The following is a 24,350-nucleotide window of genomic DNA, read 5'->3' as shown; positions in this document are numbered from 1 at the left end:
CTTTGTGCCAATGCAGCTATGCCGGAGAGTAACTTTAAATCTAGCGCTGGTTTCTCACTATATCACAGGATTGCCAACCCCTAGAGTTCAAATTTCATGAGTCAGCTCGCAGAAAGTCTTGGCATTGGCTTAAAAATAATGAGATTTTAAAAAAGAATTAAAAAAATTTGAGATCTTTTTATTTGCCTTCTGAACCTTTGGGGTATACTCAGGTCACTTTTCTCCAAAGCTCTGAGAGCAGAAACAGCTGAGATTCTCATGTAATCACATGCCTCCAGGAGCTAGGGATTTTAAAAACCACCAGCAATCCTGAGACTTACCATAAAATTAGCAACACTGATCAGAATATGTAACACAGCCAATCATTTAACACTGTACAAGGGATGATTATTGCATATTTTGCCCATAATATCCCGGCCAATGTATATATATACTGTACAACATACAGTCAGCAAATATTTCAGGGAATAGTCTTCACCAGAGAACTAGCAAGAAACTCTGCACAGCTCACACAGCACAGACATAGGTGCTGGTTGGGTGCTTGTCTTTTCTTAACAAATAAATTCTTTGGGCCTCCTTCTCCATTGCCTTGCACCTTGTATTGTCATTCACACCTCTATAGAGGGTATAGATCACTACTGAATCAGAATGGAAACACCTTACACCAGCTGTGCACGGTGTAAATGCCTATGAAAAGTGCAAAGCAGTGGAGAAGTACGCCCTTTGTTTTTATTCTCCATATGAACCAGTAGAGGCCGCCACACACCTCTTTAAATTACTAGGTAAGCAAGCCAGTAAATCAAGAAATAGCTTTATAGTGAGGAATCTGGAGGGCCTACTCAGAAGGCACCTTTCCTTTTTAACTAAGAGAGCACTCTCAGATCAAGCCAGCACATTTGATGTATCATCCACAGATCCTAACATACTTAGTGGCATGATTCCAGTCAAAGAACTGGCATTGGTCTCATAAGAATAAATATTGTGATTTATTATTTGTATTGTGTTAGCTCTAATCTAGGCTCAGGGTCCATAGTGCCAGGCACAATACACACACACACACACACACAAAGATGATCTTTGAACCAAAGAGCTTACATTTATTCTCTCTCATTATTAAAGTGAATAACTATTAAGGCAATTTGGAACCCTAATCACATGGAAAGTCATTGGGAATCTGGCACCTTTGGGTCCTTTGCCTGAAGGAATTCAAGTCTCCAATCCTAGATCAATAATTTCCCAAAATGATGACAGACAGACAAGCTGGGTGAGGTAATATCTTTTATTGGACCAACTTTTGTTGGTCAGAGAGAGAGAAGCTTCAGAAGAGCTCTGTGTACAGACTCGAAATCTCGTCTCTCTCACCAACAGAAGTTGGTCCAATAAAAGGTATCACCTCATCCACTTTGTCTCTTTAATATCCTGGGACCAACACAGCTACAACTACACTGCATACAACAATCAGACAGTCAAAAGTAATACCAGATATGTGCTACTGACTTACTGAAGCCTTGCTAACCCCAAACATTCAAAAATCAGGAGATTGGCTTAAAAATCACGAGACTTTAATAATAACAACAATAATTTGGGGACTCTTTTAATTGCTTTTTCATTTTCAGTCCTATAGGGTTCACATTTTCCAGTTTTCCTCCTCAACCATAAAGGCTAGAACCTTGTTTGTTTTTTAAAGCTGAGTTATGATGTAATCCCCTGACTCCAGGGACTGGGGCTTTATCATTAGATCAAATCACAAACATTGGAGCACTCCTCTTACCTGAGCTTGGACAAATCATGTAGCCACTCTGTACCTCAGCTTCTTCTTTTGTAAACTGGAAATAACATTCACCCATCTTTGAAAAAGCTTTGAGAAGTGCTATATAAGAGCAAACTTTAATAGTTATTATTAGCTCATAAACTATGTATATTTTATTTAATCTGTCTCTCTTCCTTTTTTTCAGGATTTGTTTACACAGTGTATTCCCAGATTTGCTTTCTGTTCTCAAATATCTAGGGAAAAAGAAAATGAGACACCCCACAGTTTCAATGGTGTGGAAGGTTTAAAAAAGAAAACAATACCCAAATAAGAGGCTGGTTCTGTACATTGGATACAGCCAACTGACTTTCCACCACTATCTTTCTGAATGCTGAATGTTCCTGGTAGGCAAGAGATACTGTTATCAGCCAAAAAGATACATGTACATCTCTGTCAAATCACACAGGAGCAGGGCCATAGCAACAAAGAACGTGGCCCCCTCCGAACGGTGGCCCCCTCCGAACATATGTCCGGGCGGGGCCCCTTACAATGCAGAAACTGGAATGCGGTATTTATTTTGCCACTTTTAGGAGCCCCCTTCCTTGCGGGGCCCCCTCCGGTCGGAGGGTACGGAGGGCCCTCGCTACGCCTCTGCACAGGAGTCAAGACCACTTTATAAGCCCACAGTGAAATTCACAACCCACAGAGAGTTTCACAAAGCAGGTAAAAATTGCTTTGCATGAAATTACTTCGGGGAAATTGGATATGTTGCCTTTAAAACTTTATAATGCCAGCCTGTAGATTATTTTTAACTCTCTCCTCTGTGGGTTTGTGTAGTGGGTTGCTTTTTAAACACTCTTTTTTGAACTGCACAGGCGTCTCTCTTTAGCATTGTGTAACAGTCATTTAAACAAATGACAAGGGAAGAAAAAAGACAAAAACAAACAACAACAACAAAACCCAAGCCCCAAACATTGCATATATATGATAAAAGAGGATCTGTAGCTAAACTCTTAACTTATCCTGACAATAATGATGAATATGGACGAGACTGTGCAATAAAAGCTTTAGCTACTTTTATTATGAAATAGGCCTTGTTGGAACAATAAGGTATACGTAATTCATCTGTTTATATGGACCAGTTTCTTGGTGAAATCCTGGCTCCGTTGAAGTTGCTGGCAAAAAAGAACTTGCTCCCACCAAGTTCAATGGGCCAGGATATCTCCCCTTGTTTGCACGTGCAATTTGCATGCACAAAATTTGCTCAGGCTAAAAAGGAATCGTAGGCACAATTTGCACCTCTCATTCAATTGCAGGCTCAAAGCTGGTAGTAGAGGGGCAAGGACTCTGATTTGCACTTTAAACGGAGAAGCTGAAACTCTTGAAGACATTGGCTTTTTGAGAATCTTGCCCTGCATATTACATTGTATTGGCTTTAATATTTTTTTTTTTGTCAACAGCCTGTATTAAAATAATATGTTGATCAAAATCTGCAAACTTAAAACAAAAGAAATATTTTATAAGAGGCTTATTGAACCTTTGACCTCTTCAGCATCTGTTGTCCATTATAGAACATGCCCAGTTTTTAAAGTAGTTATGCATTTTTCATTATAGATTTGGGTTCCTGTTAAACTGTAACAAAAGACCATTGTACACTATGTATTTATTCTACTTCCATTGAGACTAGTTAAAACATAAAAGCTACTCTTCAATTACAGCATCATCATTCGTATTTCAGTATTTAGTACTTGTAATGTGTGTGCAAAGGTTGCAGGATTGAGCCCTAGGGATGTGAGACCTGATTCATCTCCCATAGTTCCAGCCCCTTCTTAGCCCCTTACCAGATTGCTGTGAGGGGATCCAACTGCCGGAGCCCATATGTATTCAGTGTCCAGAGTCTGAACCAGTTCAGCCACTTCTTCTGTCTTGGGGACTAAAGACACACTCTTGAGGTGCGTATCCTCTATCTAATACCTTCTCCTGAGAGCTGAAACCTTTCATTCCTGCTGCCTAGTCCATGATACCAGTGCTGATCCCCCTCAGCCTCCATTTTAGCTCAAACACACCCTCTCCCAGAACTGCAGACATATGGGTATTCTGGGTTCACAGGGTAACACTTCAAAGTGCACAGGGTAGGTATAGCACATATCACACACAGAATTACATTGCACAGGATTATAAAATACCATTGTTTTTTACTGAAGCATGAGAAATACATACAGGGTATATATATCATATAGAGAAAACAAAGATCCTGAACAAAATTCCCCCCTCATTTGAGCTCACCTTTCCCTTGGGAGTCCTCCGTGGATTGTCTGAGTTTAGGTAGGCAGGGTTCTCCCTGCCTTGTCAGGCTCCTATAGTAGCTTCCCTCTGCTTGAGCTGGTGAAAAAGGCCAGAGACTCCAAACAAATGAGCTCCTGCCCTTTTTATAATCTTCCAGTCTCTCGGTCTGGGATCAGCCTCCTCAGATGATCCCAGACCCCTGCCAGGTGACTTTGTTGCCAGATTCTGACAACCAGTTCTACTGGGTAGGAGCCGGTCTATTGTCTAGGAGGACTGTATTTGAATAGAAGACCATCCCTGTTTAATGGCCAGGCATGATCAGCTCTGTATCATTGCCACTTGGAATTTCAGTCCAACATGGTGGTAAAAGGAAAATAAAGAAGTTACAAGGCTGTATCTTCAATATGCAGGTTGGTAAAGATACTTACAGAGAGTTCATAATCTCACATAGAATTCATCCATACATAAGGAGTGACTTAAGTGAAGTCAATAGGCCTGATTCTCAACTGGTATAAATTGACATAGTTCCATTGATTTTAGCTGGCCCAGCAGAGTTATACAAGTGTAAAATGGGTGTAAGTCAGAGGAGAATCAGGCTGATTGATTTAAATTAAACTGATAACATTATTTATACCCATGTTCCAAACTGCAATACACAATGCACTGAAAATTGATACCCTCCCCGAATTTTTCATCCCCAACTATTTTTTCTCTGTTCTAGGAATATTGTTATTACTACAAGTTATAAGACTTCTTGAGAAAGTGCAAGTCTAGCAACCAATTATTAAATAAACTTTCTCTACTTGGAAAGATCATCATTACCAGTGGTAGGGGGCTTCGTTCCATACATTTGTGGAAAGCTAGGACTAAGTGTTCTGCATAGTGTCTGATCTCCATAGTGCAGTTGGCGTGATGCCCAAGATACACAGATCTATCCCTGCACTAAACTAGGCCCAACATAGCTAAAAGAAATTGGGAGCAAAAAAACCCATGTTTAAAAAATAGGCATTACAAATAAATAATAAAAATATCAAAATTATCAATTAATAAACCAATCCAAATAACAACAAAAAGAATCATAGTTTATAAATTATACTTCAGAAGGAAATATTTACTAGGTATATGAGCACAGAACTAAAAGCCACAGAGCATATGCCTACACCGCAATGTAAGCCCACTCAAGTCAGCTGACCTGTGATAGGAAACCATGGGCTTGAGTGTCTAGATTGTGTTTTAAACCTTGTTTAAGCATTTTTTGACCCATGCTCGAACCTAGGCTCTGGCTTTCACAGTGCAGTGCACATACCCAAGTCAAAATAACCATATCTCCGAGTCCCGAATGCCCCTCTCCCTGAAATGTGGCTGCTCTAGCCCTAGGAACGTGGTGCACCGTGGGGAAACTTTACTGCTAGCCTTGTGCATTACCGGGAAACAGCTCCTTAGCAAAAGGCTTGATTGGTTCGCTCTCCATTGCAAACCCAGGGGGCTTCTCTGATAGCATGCTTGCAGACAGGAGCCTCAGAAGCTCCCTAAAAGTGGGGGGGCTACCAGCGCCCAAACCATGACCTGCCCCCATGCCGCCCCGTCACCCAAGATCCCGCCCCCCACTCACTTCTCTCCGCCTCCTGACCCCCTCCCCCCATTCCGGCGCCCCTGCTTGCAGATTGGTGAGCAGAACAGAATGGAACAGAGGGTCCTGTGGCACCTTTAAGACTAACAGAAGTATTGGGAGCATAAGCTTTCGTGGGTAAGAACCTCACTTCTTCAGATGCAAGTGAGGTTCTTACCCACGAAAGCTTATGCTCCCAATACTTCTGTTAGTCTTAAAGGTGCCACAGGACCCTCTGTTGCTTTTTACAGATTCAGACTAACACGGCTACCCCTCTGATACAGAACAGAATGGGTTAACGCTGACCTGAACTGCTGCTGTTTGCCAAGGTGGGGGGAAGGGGCCTTCTGTTTTCAATAGAGCAATAGAGTGGATTGCAGATAGTTGGTACAGAGAGGCGTAAGGATGTTGTCCCATGAAATTGTGGGATACTTCCAGATGACTCCTGGGACCTGAATCAAGCAGGACTGCAGCTACACTGCAAAGCAATAAGGCTCAGACTCTAGGGGTACGTCTATACTTACCTCCAGGTTCGGCGGTAAGCAATCGATCTTCTGGGATCGATTTATCGCGTCTTGTCTAGACGCGATAAATCGATCCCGGAAGTGCTCGCCGTTGACACCGGTACTCCTGTTCCACGAGAGGAGTACGCGGAGTCGACGGGGGAGCCTGCCTGCCGCGTGTGGACCCGCGGTAAGTACTTCGACTTCAGCTATGTTATTCACGTAGCTGAAGTTGCGTATCTTAGTTCGAACTGGGGGGGTTAGTGTGGACCAGCCCTAGGTCCCAGCTTGACTCGAGATTGGACCCTATAGTCCTGCAGGATCCTGGGACCCTGGGTTAGCACAATTGCATTGTAGACGCAGAGGGGTTAACTTTGAGCCCGGTCTCAAGCACGGGCTCACATTGCAAGGGTAGACATATGCAGAGTTAGAGTCCAGCCTCTGAGACTGGCTTCTTTTGTGAACTGAACCTTGTTGCCTCAATTTCCCACCTGCAACATGGGAATACCACTACTTACCTGGATGGTGAATGATAATTTGTTCATGCTTACAAGGTCTTTGAAGAGGAATCATATTTCATGTGCACTGAAGATGTCTGTGTGCTCTAAATGCAATGTCTACACAAAACCTGCAGCTGGCCTGTGCCAGCCAACTCGGGCTCGTGGAGCTCAGGCTGTAGGGCTGTTTCACGGCTGTGTAGACCTCCCACCTTGCAGGGTCTTAGAGACCTGGCTCCAGCCCGACCCCAGACGACTACACAGCAGTGAAACAGCCCCACAGCCCGAGCCCTGTGAACCTGAGTTGGCTGGCATGGCAGGTCTCAAGTTGCTGTGTGAACATATCTGTAGGTTACTCTTTTGGTTGGTCTTCAGAGTTTTCAAAATATGGACAATATTTTGCACTGTCTGCTCAGGCAAAACTCTCATTTAAGTCAGTGGGAATTTTGCCTGCCTGTGTCTTATACTAGGCCTTCCTTGAAGACCTTCTGTCCTCCATCTGAATAGCTCAATGTTTCTTATGGACATTAATGAATTCAGGCTTTCACCATTCCAAGAGTGGGTCATAGTAATTATTCTCATTTCACAGATGGGGAAACTGTAGTACTGCTTTGAGTCCTATTTTTGTTGGGCAAAATTGATCCCAAAGAAATCCACCTCACCATTGAAGGTGAGTAAATGTGTGTTAGGGAAGAAAAACTTTATAGAAGTGTGGGGTGTGTAACTAGCAATAATGCATGGGTTTTGTTAGTTTGCTGTAAAGGTAAACAATTTCACTATCACATGTAAGCCCTTGGAACACAAAACAAACAGGGGTGTTTAAAATGCTCATACATATTCTGAGTCAAACTTTGTAGCAGGGCATTATGATGTTTTGTAGCAATTATAGATATACACACAGACACAGGCAGAGAGAGCATTGCACTGTGAAAATTAGAGCAGTAGGCGGCACTATTGACATTAACATACGTTCTCCAGATGTTGTATTGTTTTGTTGCAGCCAAAGGATGCTTTATTCCTGTTATTAAACCATGATTCATGAAAACTTCATGAAGGACACAAAAACAGAATCACAACAGAATTAGTTAATTAGGGGCTCTTCATATAGGGGAGTAGCATCTGCTTCACACGGAGAAACACAGGGAGGAAGAGAGAAAACAAGCAGCAAAGGCAGGATCTTTAACTAAGGTGAGCTGTTAGTACTTGCAGTGTGTGGAGTGCCAAAACTAGAACCATCCTTAAGAAGCAACTGAAGGACCCTCAGAGACAAGAGTAATTCTTGAATTTTATTTGTATGTATATAGTACATTTGCCCAATTCATGTAAAAGGACTCGTTACTTAAGTTGTGGATGTGAGTTACTGCTGAAATATTGGTGGTGGTGATTATGGTTTCTAACTATTAAAAGGTAGGATTATAATGCTATAATTGCATAGAGTGCTGCAGACTGTAGACATCCATTTACTTATTTTTATTCCCTTTTCTTTTTTTCCTCTCCTTTTCCTCTCTCCTAACTTCTGTTTCCCCTCTCGGCAGCCTTTTAACTTTTAAAAGTGTTTCTTTAATCTGCATGTGGGTTTTTCCCCCCAAAGAGTTTCTGCTGCTTTACTATTATCCCTGCATATTTTTAGGTGCACATCTACTGTAATGCTCTAGAAACATTAAATAATTGTAGTGAGAAAATGAACAAAGGCAAGATTATTTTTTTTTAAATGAAAAGCAAGTTTCCAGGTTTAAAATGAACAGTCCTGCTGTGGAGTTGTTTGTTTCAGGCATTTTATTTTTCAGCCATGCAAATGAAATGAGATGTCAGTTGTGGTATTATTAATCCTTTCAGAGGGAAGCTGTTGCAAAACTGCTTGTATTAGAGACAGAGAGAAGGAGATAAAATAATTTTTCTCTATCTTAGAATCTATTTTCAAACTTTTGAGCCAATAGTTTGGTTGTTGTTGTTGTTGTTGTTTAATCCAAAAATGGTTAACATTAAAATAAAATTTTCAAACATGCATATGTGATTTAGGAGCCTAAAACCTATTTTATAAAGGTGACATATGTGCTTATTAGGAGCCTAAGTCCCACTGACTTTCTGCCAAAGTGTTATGTGTTTTTGAGACACGATTGCAAGACATTTGAATTATGGTAGATGAGTTTTCCCTAATAAGACTTAAAGAAATACACACAGAGCCCTTCTGTTCAGGGAGAGCTAGGCACTGGCTGTTTTGAATGGATTCCCAATATAGGACCTGATCCCATAGTCCACTGAAGTTGATGGAATGGCTCCCATTGATATCAGTGAGCTTTGGATCAAGCTTCTAGTGGTTGGTAAGAGCAAGGGTGGTTCTGAGGAAATCGGGAACACAGAGTTTTGTACTTAATATCCATTTCTCTCTCTCTCTCTCTCTCCCTAGCTGTGATATGACTAGGCTTTTCCTCTTTTCATTAGTCATGGTGATCATTTACCAAAATAGGACTTTTGGAAAACCTGTTTATGGGGACCTAGCATCCACTCAGCTGGTTGATTTTTCAGGTATGTTTTTTCTGTTTCATTTATTCAGCTAGCTATCATCCCTGCTGCTTCTGTAGGTAAAGTATCACATATTGCAAAGACCATCCTCATATTTATTGGAGATACTGTGGGCTAGAACCATGACCCCACTATAGCTACTGACACAGAGCGTATGGTGCAAGGCTGGCCCATTACTGGCTTAAACTGGCTAGTGGAGGATTCCTCCAGGAAGAGGTGAATCCCTAATGGTTTAGAGACACCCCCAGATGTGTCCAGGAAGAAGGGAATTTGGATAGGAGGGTATCTTCTGGCCATTTCTGGCAGCTGGAACAGGCCCCTGAGGCCATTGACAGGTGGATGTAAGCTAAGGGCTGCTCTAATGTATACCAAGTACTGGCACTATATATAAAACACTAATTTTAAACATTGAAATCATCATTACATTTTAGGCTGAAACCAAAGAACGAATAAATAACAAAGAGACTTGCTCAAAATAATGATTATTTCTGGGGGGAAAAGTGTGAAAAAAAATTGGCTGAGCAACAGTCTTCCCAATACAGGCTGTAAAAATTAAAGGGAATCCATGCATCAAAAGAAATCACATCGACTCATAGGAACGTTGATGACCCGTGTGTTTTGCAATGGATCCCATTCCTTAATGTCCTAGTCAAGCCATAGAGTCCGATTCCCACTAGCTTTCACCTTATGGTCTTCATTTACCTGTGCAGGGTAGCCTATAATGACCTCTTAAATCTGCTTTTTCTGCTACTCCAGCTGTGCAAAGCAGACTAAAAGCTAGGCTAGCTAAGTGACCAGTGGAGGAATCCCCTTACATAGGGGAAACATCCAGTGGCAAGAACCGGTGTAGGGACCATGTCAGGGGACATGAAGAAGAGGGCATTTCAGCAACTCCTGGCTGCTAGATTGTCCCTTTGGTCTAGAGCAGGGGTAGGCAACCTATGGCACACATGCCGAAGGTGGCACACGAGCTGATTTCCAGTGGCACTCACACTGCCCGGGTCCTGGCCACCGGTCCGGGGGGGGGGCTCTGCATTTTAATTTAATTTTAAATGACGCTTCTTAAACATTTTAAAAACCTTATTTACTTTACATACAATAATAGTTTAGTTATATATTATAGACTTATAGAAAGAGACTTTCTAAAAACATTAAAATGTATGACTGGCACGTGAAACCTTAAATTAGAGTGAATAAATGAAGACTCGGCACACCACTTCTGAAAGGTTGCCGACCCCTGGTCTAGAGTGACCAGATAGAAAGTGTGAAAAATTGGGACAAGGGGTGGTGGGTAATAGGCGCCTATATAAGAAAAAGCCCCAAATATCGGGACTGTCCCTATAAAATCAGGACATCTGGTCACCCTACTTGGTCTCATTGCATTTGGGTGCAAGTTAGGGAAGCCCAGGGGGCTGTTCTAAGATGCAGTGGGGACAGACCTACTTTTCATTGGTCCCAAGATCAGGGGAGATGTGTATAGGTGGCATACAGCCACATTTGCTTTCCTCTTGGGTTCTGTACCAATCACAGCACAGCCAAACCCAAAGATTAGGCCCAATAAGTGTAAAATGGGTGTAAAATATTACCATTACGATAGGCTAGCATTTTACATCCACTTTGCACAGGAGCAAATTATGCCAGAAGATTCATGGGAATGGAGAATTGCCCCATGCAATGACCCATACATTTACCCTATACCTTTTAATAAACTGATGTGTAAAAGAGAGTTTATGAATGTGATCTTGCCTGATAACACCGTAGGAAGTAAAGACGCAAAGGATTAGTTTGCATGATTCTTTATACCTACTTTCTCCTGATATTTGCTATTGTGTTTTGCTTGTAACTTTTGGATTTAACTGTGTTTTGGGCAGAATTTTAATCCCATTGGCCTGATTCTCCACTGCAATGAATCTTGTGGAATCATGTATGGCTGTATAAAGTTGCTATAAAATACTCAACAAATACGAATGCTGGTGTTGTACACACACACACTTTGCACAGGTACACTTGACTACACAGGAGCACTAAAGTGGAAACAAAGGCCCTGTATTTTTGTGGGTAGTGTGTGATATTTTTGGTGTGTGTATGTACATTTTAAATCTCAGTTTATGAATGACTGTGCTGATAACACTATGTTAATAATACATTTAAGCAGAAAGAAAAACACAGTCCTTTGGGTAGTCTTTTCTTTTAATAAATTAGAAAAAGTAAACAATCGTACCTTTCATATTCTTTATGATTATACATTCATATATTTGCAAAACAATTTCCATTCTTTGTTTTGTTATAATAAAATTCCCTTGGAACTATTTTGTAAAAGATCAATAATTATTGCTCTCTGTTGTACTTCGTAGCAGAATATTATTAACTTTTCATCAGGATCTGATTCCTATTTTGTTGTTGCCAAGTCTTAACCCTTCCTGGAAAATTTTACATGAATTAATAACTAGTCACAATGAGTAAAATTCTCCCCCCCCCCCCCCCCGAAGTCAATGGGAATTTTGCCTCTGACTTCAATAGAACCAGGATTTTACCCAATATTTTAATCAATGATTCTGGAAATTCCAGGTGAATTTTTTTAAATTAGTTCCTATTTGTTCCAGTGGCAACTGGGTTTTGGAACAGAGAAACAGTTCTATAGGATTATTGGCATAGGCACCGGCTCCATGGATGCTCTGGGGCTGGAGCACCCATGGGGAAAAAATGGTGGGTGCTGAGCACCCTCCGGCAGCCCCAGTATTAACACCTCCCCTTCCCCCCAGTGCCTTCTGCCTGCTGGCGGGCCCCACCGATCAGCTCCTCCCTCTCCCTCCCCATGCCTCCCACCTGTCGTGATCAGCTGTTTCCCGGCATGCAGGAGGCTTTGGGAGGGTGGGGGGAAGGAGCGAGGACATGGCGTGCTCGGAGGAGGGGGTCAAGTGGGGGTGGGAAGAGGTGGGGTGGGGGTGGGGTTTTCGGGAAGGGGTGGAGTGGGGGTGGGACCTAGGGCAGAGCCAGGGGTCGAGCACCCCCCGACACAATAGAAAGTCAGTATCTGTTATTATTGGGGTTAATAGTCCTCCAGTAGAAACCAGTAGCGACCAGTAGAAATCAAGAGAGATCAGAAGAAATCAGCTGAAGAATTCTGACAGAGTCTATTGGAGTTTCCAGCAGGGTAAACCTACTGCATGAGATTCCTAAGGGAGGTGCTTGCAGGGTGTGTGCATGTGGAAGACCTTGAGTTTTGCACACTCCTTCAAGGTATTTTGGATTTCCTCAGTGGTGATGGTGGTGTGTGTTTTGCCCTAGATGCTGAATATCCAGTCAGTGACATACAAGCCAAGAGGAACTCCTATCAGGCGAGCCAAGATGCCGATAGTCCCAATTCTGCAGAGCAATCCAGCCTCTGCTACTTCATCCAGGAGAGCGAGATTGAGAGTCAGATCTCCTGCAGACTGCGATTCACCAGGAGCAAGTTTAATTTTAACCCTTTTGGACTTCGGTTTGGGAAAAGGCAACAGGTCAGCTTGGCCAGCAAAAGGGATCCAATCACTTTGAGCAGCGTCAAAAAATTACCATCCCTATTAAAGTTCAAACTAAACCAAATGGTGCCCTGGTGTGGAGACTTTGGGGAGCAGGATTGTTAAGAGCACAAAATCTGTTCTAAGAATGGTGCCCAGCATTTTCAAAAGTGATTAGTGATTTTTGGGTGCCTTGAATTGTGCATCACCAAACTTGAGATATCGAAAGAGACCCACTTTTCAAAGGACGGGTGCTCTGTACTTTCTGAAATTCAGGCCCCTATAAGGTGTCTCAAGTTGTGCACACAGAAATTGAGACATGGAAAATCACTCATCACTTTGGAAAACATAGGCCTATATAGGTATATATTCATAATTTTTCTTTTAAAACATGATTTTCCAGTTGATGTCTGATATTAGTGAGAAAAAGGCAGTTGTAACTCCAATGCAATACTGTTGTGCCTGTCTTCCCTATTGTACTATGCCACAGCCACCTGCAAGACATTACTTACTATTTATTTATTTATTTTGGTCAGCAAAATGTTTGTATTATGTTTATATACCACTGAGGATTTTTCAGCGTTGTGACTTCAAATGTTACATCATTCCTTATCTACAAATGGTGATCACAATAAAATGACTGAAATGCTACTGCCCTAATACTGTGTGAGTTTGCCTTTTTTCAATTATCTCCTCAGGGGGCTGCTGGCCCTTCTTCACTTCTATTTGAACAAAGGGGGCTTTCATTCTTCTATCTGACTGCTGGCAGGAAACTTTGAATGAGCTGCAAGTGCTTTCTGTGCCTCTTTTATCTGGCCAAGCCTAGACAGGAACAGTTACTGAGGTGGACAGCCCGGTGAGCGTCACAAGCTGATCTTCATCTCTTCCTGTGGGAGTGCACCATTTTATTTCTTTGTCTGCAATAAAAGGTTTGCCCTGGCCTGCATGCCTTGAGAGAATATTCTGCAAACCCAAATGTCTTGTGAGGAAAGAGGTATTTCCACTCACTAAGCCTGCCTCCTGGTACTAATTTTAAAGTAAAATAAAATATCATGAGATTGGTAGTAAGGTCCCAGTTCAGCAAAACATTTAAGCACATGCTGACAGCCATCCCTATTTAGCAAAGCACTTAAACACGTGCTTAAACATGCCTTTAGATGACAGTCAAAGGAACATAAGAATGTGCTTTAAGTTAATCATGTACTTACCTCCTTTGCTGAATAGGGATGGACTGCTGAAATGTAACCTCTAAACTAAAGGATGATCTAAATGATTATCTGAAATCAACAGAAGTCATTCAAAGGCCTTTGGATCAGGTTCTGAGGTCTTTGTTTATTTTCTTTATGAATTTTATCATATTTGAAACCTTTTTGGGTATTTAATCTCCTCTCCCCAAAAATAATTTGGCCATTATTAAAGGATAACTGTCATCTTCGACAGTAGACAGTCACTTTCAATATGTTTATTTTGAAATAGATTAATTAAGAAGGAGAAAATTTGCCATGGAACAAACAAAATTAAAAGATATTCAACATAACTTCTATCCTAACTTTTCAATCCTGCAGGCCCAAAGTTAGCACTGGAGATACATATTTAGGCTCTGAAATAGAGAGGGCCTGATTGTCAGAAATGCTGAGTAAACACAACTCCTAGTGAAGCCAATGGGAAGTGCTGAGTTCCATGCTGTCTGGAGTGGCTCACAACGGTGAGTGCCTGCCACAGGTCAGACTGTCAGAAGGAGGGCAGATACCCCAAGCTGGTGATGTTCTATAATTAGATTTCACCAAGCCAGTAACAAATGTGAACTCCTGGATCACTATACCAGTCTTACCATGGAGTCACAGACAGTCCCCTTCCAGGGGTTCACACAACAAAATTTTCGGTGGCCTCAAGCGTGCGGCCACCAACTCTTCCTGGTTGAAAATCTTACATTTTCAATACAATGAACTCCCAGAATACTTAAATATAATTCAGTAGGTTTAATTTAATTCCATAATGTTTGTCCAGGATATTACAGGATATTGTTATATCTATCACAGAATGATCAACAGCTTTGAAAAACAGGCCACTTTTGTTTAGATGCCTAAATATGGGATTTAGAAGCCTAACTTTAAACACACAGCTTTGAAAATTGTGACCATAAAAATCTACCTATCTGCTTTATCTTCTCATGTAGTACCTGTCACTATTACATAAACACTGAACAGATCATGAATTACAGAACAAGTGAAAGAAAAGAATTAGAGCCAATTCAATATTACCTTTCAAAAATCACTGCTGGTGGTGATCCACTTTCATTCTCAGAATAATTCAGCTGACATCATGACCTCGGAAGCTAAATGTAAATAGTCCTGCAAAATCTCAGAAGAGTTTTTAGGAGCATAAGGAAGAAAATATTTACGCAATATGTTTATTTTGTATGCCCCTTTCCCAAGACAGATTGTGCATCGTTACTTATCTCTCCATGCAAATTGCTCATATGAGACATTGGGTACATCACGGCTTGTTTAGTATTGGAATATCGTCTTAAGTTAATTATTATCAGGAATCTCATCCACTTGAACAGAACGGCAACTAACACAGTTATGACATCTAAATGAGGAACTTGTGTAGTATAGTCAGTAACCCATTCAAAGATTGCTTAATATGGATTTAGACAGATCCTAGGTGAAATTCTATCCCCACTGAAGTCAATGGAAATTTTTCATTGACTTCAATAGGGCCAGGATTTCTGCCCCAGTGTAGTAACCCCATGCTGCACAGAGGGTGCTCCTGACCCTGAAGGCTTGAGATCCAGGGAGCAATACGTTCCTGTGTGTGGTCAATGTCTTTGAATAAAGAAGTCACCGATATGTTTTCTACATCTGAATCCTGTCTTTTCTCCATCACAAGGGATGCTACAGTTTTTTGCTAACTGAATACACTTTAGCAAAGAAAGGAAGTGATGGAAGCCTCATTACATTGGTAATTCAAAGCTGGATTAGACAAAGTAATACATTTGAGGGAACAATCCGCTATTGGCAGTGGGTGATGGCCTACTATGGCCAAGTCCGATTTTTTCCATTAGTGATTTCCCTTCAAGCTACTATATACCTCCCTGACTGTCCCTCAGCTACAACTGGGAACAGGCACAATGATTCTATGAAAAAATATTTCCAGACATTTACAATTTGGATGTGGATAAAGGCACTGAGACCATGCACAGCCCATCTTTTCTCAAAACGTGAAGAGCTGCTAAGTATTTTTAGATTATTTACTGTGGCCTATCCAGGTTGTTTTCAACTGATTAAAACACTTCAGGGGACATTAAAATAATAAAACAAGTAAAAAATCCTCCCTAGGTTTCATAGTCCAACATATATATATATATATATCAGCATCGTAAACAGAAAGCCAAAATAAGGTCCCAGGAAGAAAAAGAGAGCACATTTCAAAAGCAAATCACACATTTAGAAATAGGTGGTAAAGCAATAAAAATGGTGGTAACTATATTGTTGCTATATTCATGCAATGCATCAATAAACGTTTACACCAGCCAAGTGATATTCCTACCATTTGTAAACAGTGTTAACTGCTCAGGCTGATTAGCGCAACTGTTAGGGCCAGATGCTGCCAAGCTTGCTGAGGTTGCGTAGCACATCAATCCACAAGCCCCACAGATTTCACCTTGAGGAAGCTGTGGTAGAACATCCATCTGCCAATCTGTCTCGGCCAAAGGCTTGATGCATTAATGCTGTGTAATGATACCTTACTAGACGTCTGCATTAAAGAGACAAAAAGATTTCTAGCAGGCAACTTAATTGACTAATGAACTGTAAGTTTGATTGGTTATACATTGTTTCACTGATCTATTGAAACAATGCCTGCTTGTTCATACTGGTTTTCAAGAGTTAATGAAAGGAAAATAATGAAGACATCAAAAACTGTTGAACACTGTTCTTCTTTCATCGTTTTAAAAAGTATACATGGATTTAATGCTAGTGAAAGTCCTCTCCTTAGCTACTGAAGAGATAAGGCATTGGCAGTTATTGTCCCAGCTTCCCAGACTGCTCCACCAACATGACTCAACACTGACTCCAGGAATGAGGGGGTAGTTTATTCCCCACTTGCGTATCAGACCTTAATCTCTCTGTTGATATTATCAACAGTGGTACCATTTGGTGCCAGCTGTAGTGATGTTTTTTGTCATATGGACTGTAACATAAGCATATGCCATCTATGTAAGGCTCTAGCATATTTTGTGTGGGTGTAAATATTTTGCGTAACTCTACAGCTAAAACTATTGTGCTCTGCTGTTTTAACATTTATTACAAGCACTACTTCATTACATCTCAGTCCCACTCACATCCCTTGACTATTAAAAGGACAGTTGATTTAATACTAAATGTGGGCTCAGAACAAACAGCGGGTGATGAGTAACCAAGGTACAGCAGGATGGTATTTTACAAAGCCTGCAGATGGTTTCTCATTGTCCAGCCTTATTGTGCTTTTGCAAAATAAGGATTTTGTTTGTTTATCTCAAGGTTCTGGACACATGTGCAGAGAAATCAAGCTATGTTCTCCTAGTTTACATTCCCATTGAAAATCCTCATTAAAAACAGAATCTTCCATTGCCTACATCTGGGGCTGAGCATACTTTAGGGAGCCAGATTCTGGTCCAGATTCTGGTCCCCTTTGTACAGTTCTGTCTCTTGTACTTCTCCCTCTGTCTTTCTGTATCTATTGACTTTTGTCTTCTACTTAAATTGTGAGCTCTTTGGGGCAGGAACTGTCCTTTTTTTCTGTGTTTGTACAGCTCTTAGTACAATGGGCTCCTGCTCCGTGACTAGGGCTCCTAGGTGCTACGTTAATACAAATAATAAACTGCAGCAAGTTGTCTCCAGCATTTCCTCGGGAGCTTTGCCTGTATTTACCTTGCACTGTTGTAGCCGTGTTGGTCCCAGGATATGGGAGCTCATCCTCTCAGGCTCTGCAGCACTTCACCACTTTCTAGCACACTAGTGAGGAACAAGGGCACAAACTGGCCCACAGGAATGTCGTTAAAATTGTTATTTCCTTCCACTTGAATAAATGGGAGCAAAGTCCATAGAATCATTCGAATGGAGGGGACCTCTAGAGGTTATCTAGTCCAGCCCCCTGCACTCATGGTAACTAAATGAAACTTCACATGGTAAAAATGATTAATACAAACAGAAAAAAAGACAAAAAGACTTGAGCAGTGGTCACTTTCTGATTGTTCACAGGAGAAAACTAATCTCAGCTTTTCCTATAGCAGCTGACCCACTGCAAAATATGGGAAAGGAGGTGACGGTATGGGTTATAAACAATTCCACAGGCAATCATCTTCCCTCTGAAGTGTGACACACTCTTGTTCTATGCAACTTAGCAGTAGACAGAGGCACAAACTGGATCTAGTTCTTAAAGTTTGAGCTTGGGCATTACCTCTACTTATGCACAGCTACAAAGATTAATGATCATCTTACATTTTCAGTCCTCAAACCCCTGCCTTAGTCCTTTTTTGGAATCAACACAGTCCTTCGGGCCTTTAAAGCACAGTGTTCTGAATTTCTTTGAAAGGGAGTTGGCCCACTGCACTAGGAAAGTGGAGCCTACTACATACGATGGGAGGCTTCAAAGAGAGTTTGTGGAATCCCCCTCATTGGAGGTTTTCAAGAACAGGTTGGACAAACACCTGTCAGGGATGGTCTAGGTTTACTTGGTCCTACCTCAGTGCAGGGGCTGGACTCGACCTCTCGAGATCCCTTCCAGCCCCTATATTTCTAAGATTCTGATTGTGAATGCAGTGTAGCTACTAAAGAATGCATGTGACTGACCTAAGTATGTAACATTGGTAACATCCCAGTAATAGAATTGTGTGATATAAGTACCTGTTTTGTACACTGTATGTATAACCAGAGTGAAGTTACTTTTCAGAGACATTGTAACAGCAATGTAACTAGTTACTGTAACTGTAGTTAATGTATAGGATTTTGTCCCAAGTACCTTTTGTGATAAGTAGTAATTACAATATAATTAATGTATGCACGTAAGGTTCTCAAACTCCAGTAAATGCCCCTTCCTCCCCCCCAAAAATGTGAAGGGCTTTGCAAACATCTCACAATCTATTGTTAATTCACCCATTCCTCATTAAAAATTATGCATCAGTTCCATACTGACTTGGCCTGGATTTAAGATAGACCCTGATTCTGAAGGAAGGAGCCCACGGGATTGCCAGCTCCGCGGCGCAGCTGGGCTAAGGCAGGGTCCCTGCCTGCCCTGGCCCCGTGCTGCTCCCAGAAGCGGCCGGCACCATGTCCCTGGGTGAGGGGGAGGGCAGAGGGCTCCGTGTGCTCCCCTCACCCGCAGGCACCGCCCCCTGCAGCACTCATTGGCGGGAATGGGGAACTGCGGCCAATGAAAGCTTCGGGGGAGGTACCCGCAGGCGACATGGTGCCGGCTGCTTCCAGGAGCAGGGCGGGGCCAGGGCAGGCAGGGAGCCTGCCTTAGCCCCACTGTGCACTGCTGCTACCGCGGAGCTGCTCAAGTTAAGCAGTGTAGCGCAGCGCTGGAGCACATACCCCTGCACCCCACCCCCCCTGCCCTAAGCCCCCTCCCGCACTCTGCACCCCCTCCTGCACCCCAACCCCCTGAGCCCCCTCCTGCACCCTAACCCCCTGAGCCCCCTCCCGCACTCCGCACCCCTGTGCACCTCAACCTCCCGCCCCACATTCATGGCCCTGCATACAATTTCCCCACCCAGATGTGGCCTTTGGGCCAAAAAGTTTGCCCACCCCTCGTGTAGTAGAGGGATTGGGACTCAGGTGATCTGTATTCAGTTACCAGCTCAGCCACAGACTTCCTGTTCTCTTTTGGGCATGGCACTTAATCTAATCAGTGCCTCAGTTTCCCTGTCTGTAAAATGGGGATAACACTTCCCTATCTCACAGAAGTGCTGTGAAGAAAATATAATCCATGAACAATTGTGATGCTCTCAAGCATTATTATGATGAAGGCCATATACATACAAAGAGCATATGAGCAGGATCAAATTGCTAAAGGGAAAAAGTATCCAAGGGCTGTTACCAGTCTCATAAGACATCTGATCTTTCCTTATACTCACCAGTTCTAAGCAGCCCACTAAATGAGAAACAAAAATGCCCCAACATAACTTCTTCAGGGATGACTGAGAACAATATAAATGAAAGCAAAGCTAGAAGGTATTGTGCCGAATTAGCTAGTAAAAGTTGCTCAGAAGAAAATTGCTAATGCATGTCTTCTGCAAACAATAAGAGATAGCTAATGCAATTTTACAACCCACCTGGTGACAGATGTTTGTTTATTATATTTTTTAGGAGAAGGCAGCAGAAGACAAAGAGAAAAACATCCCAAGTTGTGATGAAAGAAACTCCACAAAGTACTCATTATTTGATAAGACATCACATAAGATAAATTCTTCTGTCTAAATTGACTGTGGAGTAGGGGGCTGACAGAATGAGACAATGGGAGGCAAAATTAATCTATGAAGGTGCGTGAAATCCTCCATTTACCTCTCTCTTATTGTGTTTTATGAAAGGAGCCTCTACCATTCTTTTCTTTTTGCTTTTTTCTTCTTCACATTTGTAAATGAAGCTGGCTTTTATCTAAGTGAAGTTAAAAAAGATAGCAGTTCTAAATAGATGCAAATTTGTGCTAGGGGGAAACCTCTCTCTCTCTCTCTCTCTCTCTCAAAAAAGCCACCAGCATCCAAAAATCCAAAGCTTTCAAAATGGCCCAAGCCAAAATGCTGGCTTCAACACTCTGAACTGTAGTTGAAACCCAGTTTGAGATCTGAATTGTGTATACTATTTTTTCCCCATACTCACTCCCTAAAACTGACAGCCTGACATGGACACAGAACCATAGAAATGTAGTGCTGAAAGGAAGCTTGAGAGGATAATTTGTCCAGCTCCCAGTGCTGACACAGGACCAAGTAAACCTAGACCATCCCTGACCAATGTTTGTCCAACCTGTTCTTAAAAACCTCCAAAGAGGGAAGAATAGACAAAGTCAAAATGAATATTCTGCCAGGGGTATCTTTCTGGTTTCAAAATTTGTCTGTGATCATCCCAGATAAAACCCTAGCAGGAATACAGAAGATGTTGTTAGAATTTATATGGGGAGGGTGGGAGTGAGGAGGACCAAGAATGAGAGCAGATACTTTGTACAGACCCATTAAACAAAGTGGACGAGCTAGCTGTTCTAAATATTCTATGGTACTATCAAGCCAGCTGGCTCCAAAGCAATAGTGGATTGGTGGGTCTAACCCAGGCAACGACTGGGTCTTTATTGGATAAGAAAACTGTGACAGTGTAAACATTGCTAGGCTACCATGAATTTAAAAAAAAAAAAAAAAAATCATGTCCTCCAGAAATTTACACATATTCTTTAGCAAAGCCTGCTCTATGGGTTTGAGAAAGAACTAGAGATAAGATCGGTTATTTTACCTCATCAGTGACACTCATTGCAAATAAGCCAGAGCTTAACCCAAATTGCAGACCAGAGAGCTTCCAAGATTGGGAGAGCCATGGAATACACACAATTGGTCAGCTATTCAGTAAAGAAACATTTCTATTTATTTTGAGATCAAAACTAACAGGCCCACTCTCCCCTGATACTAGTGCTTTCAAGTTAGGCATTATGCTACTCAACTTTCTAGAAGACCTCTTTTATACAGAAAGCTAACTTTAAGAGAAACAATGGTGTCTGGTCATTCAGGAAAAAAAAAAAAATTTATATCAATTTTTGCAACTTTCCTAACAAAAAAATTACATGCTGGAAAAGGTATGTGGATATACAAATTAACCCAGAGGAGTGAGTCTGAGCTGGAAAAGAGGACCAGCAACCTCAGTGTATAGCACCATAAAAGAAAATTTCTTTAAGATACTGCTTCAGTGGTACCTAACACTGGTCAGCTTCAAACTCTCTCTGTATATATGTATGTATGCGTGTGTGTGTATATATATATAAAAATGTTGGAGAAATTGTGGTGAAACAGGAGATTTTATGCATATACGGTGACCATGTCTAGTCAGAGAGTATTGGGATGCAATCCATAACCAAATATCACAAATGGTTGGATATTTATTACCAAATGATCCTTTGGTAATCCTCTTGGGGATACCTAGTGGAAGTGGTCACTCAAAAAGAAATGAAGAATTGATCTCTTATCTGCTAGTAGCTATTGGAAGCCTCTCATTGAAAAAGAAAAATAGTCCAACCATTGAGGAATGGTGCAAAAAATATGGGAGGTTGCGGGTATGGAAAAGTTAGCACACCAATTATGTACCCAGCAAAACAGAGGACAGATAGATATTTGGTTACCTTTTATTCGCTAATCAAAGTACATTCACCTGCAAAAAAGCTAAAACACCTGTCCAATTTTTTGGAATATCAACATTTGATAGACATACCTGGTCTGTTAAATGGGTACACAGAGATTTCAATCCATTTAATAAAATCACTAGAAAAGACATAGGTGTTGTAATGATGGTCACTCTGCAACACCCTGTTAAATAGAAAGAGCGAATGACTATATTCAGATACAATGTCTCTTTAAAGAAAAACTAACTGTTGTAATGATTGTTTTGGTTCTGACATCTACATGGCAAGGATTTGTAAACTTATTAAAACTTCCTAAATAAATAATTTAAAAAAAACAAACCCCTCCAATGATGTGGCTTCTACAACCTCCCTTGGAAGCTTCCCATTGGCATGTAGTAGATGCCACTTTCTTAGTGTGGTGGGCCAACCTCACTACAAAGAAATTCAGAACTCAGGCTTTTAAAGCACAGTGAAGGACTGTGTCAATTTCTCCAAAACACTAAAGCAGGAGTTTAAGGACTGAAAATGTAAGTTGATCATAAATCTTTGTAGCTGTGCATAAGTAGAGATGACACCCAAATTCTCAACTTTAGAACTAGATCCTAACTTCGTGCCTCGGTCTACTGCTAAAGTTGCACAGAACAGGAGTAATCAAATGTCACGCTTCAGGGGAAGGATGATCGCCTGTGGAATTCTTTATAACTAACACCATCTCCTCCTTTCCCATAGTTAATATTTTGCATTGGGTCATCTGCTTTCTGAGCAGCTCAGATTAGTTTTCTCCTATGAACCATCAGAGAGTGACCACTGCTAGAGATGGGACCCTGATCTTGATGGGCCAATGGTCTGTTGCAGTTTGACAAATCCTATACGAATTTTTCTTTTTAAATTTTGGTGATGGTAGAAAGGTAAGTTTCATTATCAATAGCCTTTATTTTGTTTTATGGTGAGGCTCTTTTTTAATTTATTTAAAGGAGTGGAGCTACAGGAGGGAGGTTGTTTGCTTAGGTACTCACATTCTTATGAATTTTATTTCATTTCATAAGGAAAAAAAAAAATCTGAGCAGTCTCTCTTTAATTCAGAATGGAGAACAGACTTCCTGGTTTATGAAACATGGAGTTGAGGGGAATTAAGGTGGTCAGGAAATGTCCAAAAATACATTCACAGAATTCTGATGGTAGCTTGAAAAATCCTCTTGACTCATTCCATCCAGTACTTTCCCCACTCCCACAACAGGATCTTAATTTATAGTAAAGGGACAGAATAGTCCAAGTAAAGCCTAGGCACTAGACATTTCTGAGTATTAATCAGATGCCCACTTTGAGGCCCACATTTTCAAGAGAGCCCACATTGTTAAACATAACCTTAAAAAGATGTGACATTAAGCAGTAATTATCCAGTAGGCCCACCAGCTGCAATTTATCTGCCTGTGTGTCTATGAGGGGTGAGGGTGTGGGGGGGCAGTGCATAAATCATCTCTTCAGCTCTGCATAGGCAGCCACCCATCCACACACACACACAAACACCTTACCCCATCTACCCCTCCTCTCTGTGCTCCCCCTCCCCCGCAGACTTGTCCTCACTCCAGCACATACCATGAGTACACCCTGGGGTGAACGAATTAGGCACTGGGCCAAATGTTGGCCTCAGATGCAAAACATGGCTTCTACTGAAGTCAATAGGAGCAGTGTGCAGGCCCTGAAGGGCAGAAAATAGCTCCTACATTTAGAAAGTATTTAAAAAGAAGAAGTTTGAGATGATTGTTTGCTTTTAACAGGCAAAATTTAGAGACAACGTTCTTTTTGAATGCTGAGTCCTGCAGAAAGGAGACTAGGATTAAGGAACAAAGGAAAGGGAGTTAAAAGTTCTGGCTAAAAAAAAAAAAAAGGGGGGGGGGGGTTGAATCACAATCTCTCTCACACTCAAGAGTTTGAAGTTATTACGCAAAAGGAAGCTGCAACCTCAGAGCTCAGACCTGTCCAAGACCCATAGAATGGTCTTTCAGCTTTGTCTATACTCACCTCCCCCTACACCCCCAACATTCCCACCATTGCTGCCATCAGTCCACGTCCACAGTAGCAGCAACAGTTGGGATACTAATGCAGGCAAGGCTCTCACCACTTGCTGATGTTTTTAGACACCCTGTTACCTAGCCTTGCTCAGAGCAGGTGAGCATGAGATGGCTAAAACAGCATCATCTGCCAGCACATTGTTTACACTAGCACTACCACTATTTCACAAAACTGCTAGAGCCCTACAGATTCTCTACTTTGTGCCAGACAGACTAGAAGGCCCCAGGATTGGGGAGTGAATAGGATCCA

Source organism: Emys orbicularis, chromosome 1 (assembly GCF_028017835.1).
Source record: "Emys orbicularis isolate rEmyOrb1 chromosome 1, rEmyOrb1.hap1, whole genome shotgun sequence".
NCBI classification, from domain to species: domain Eukaryota; kingdom Metazoa; phylum Chordata; order Testudines; family Emydidae; genus Emys; species Emys orbicularis.
This window is presented reverse-complemented; position numbering follows the sequence as displayed.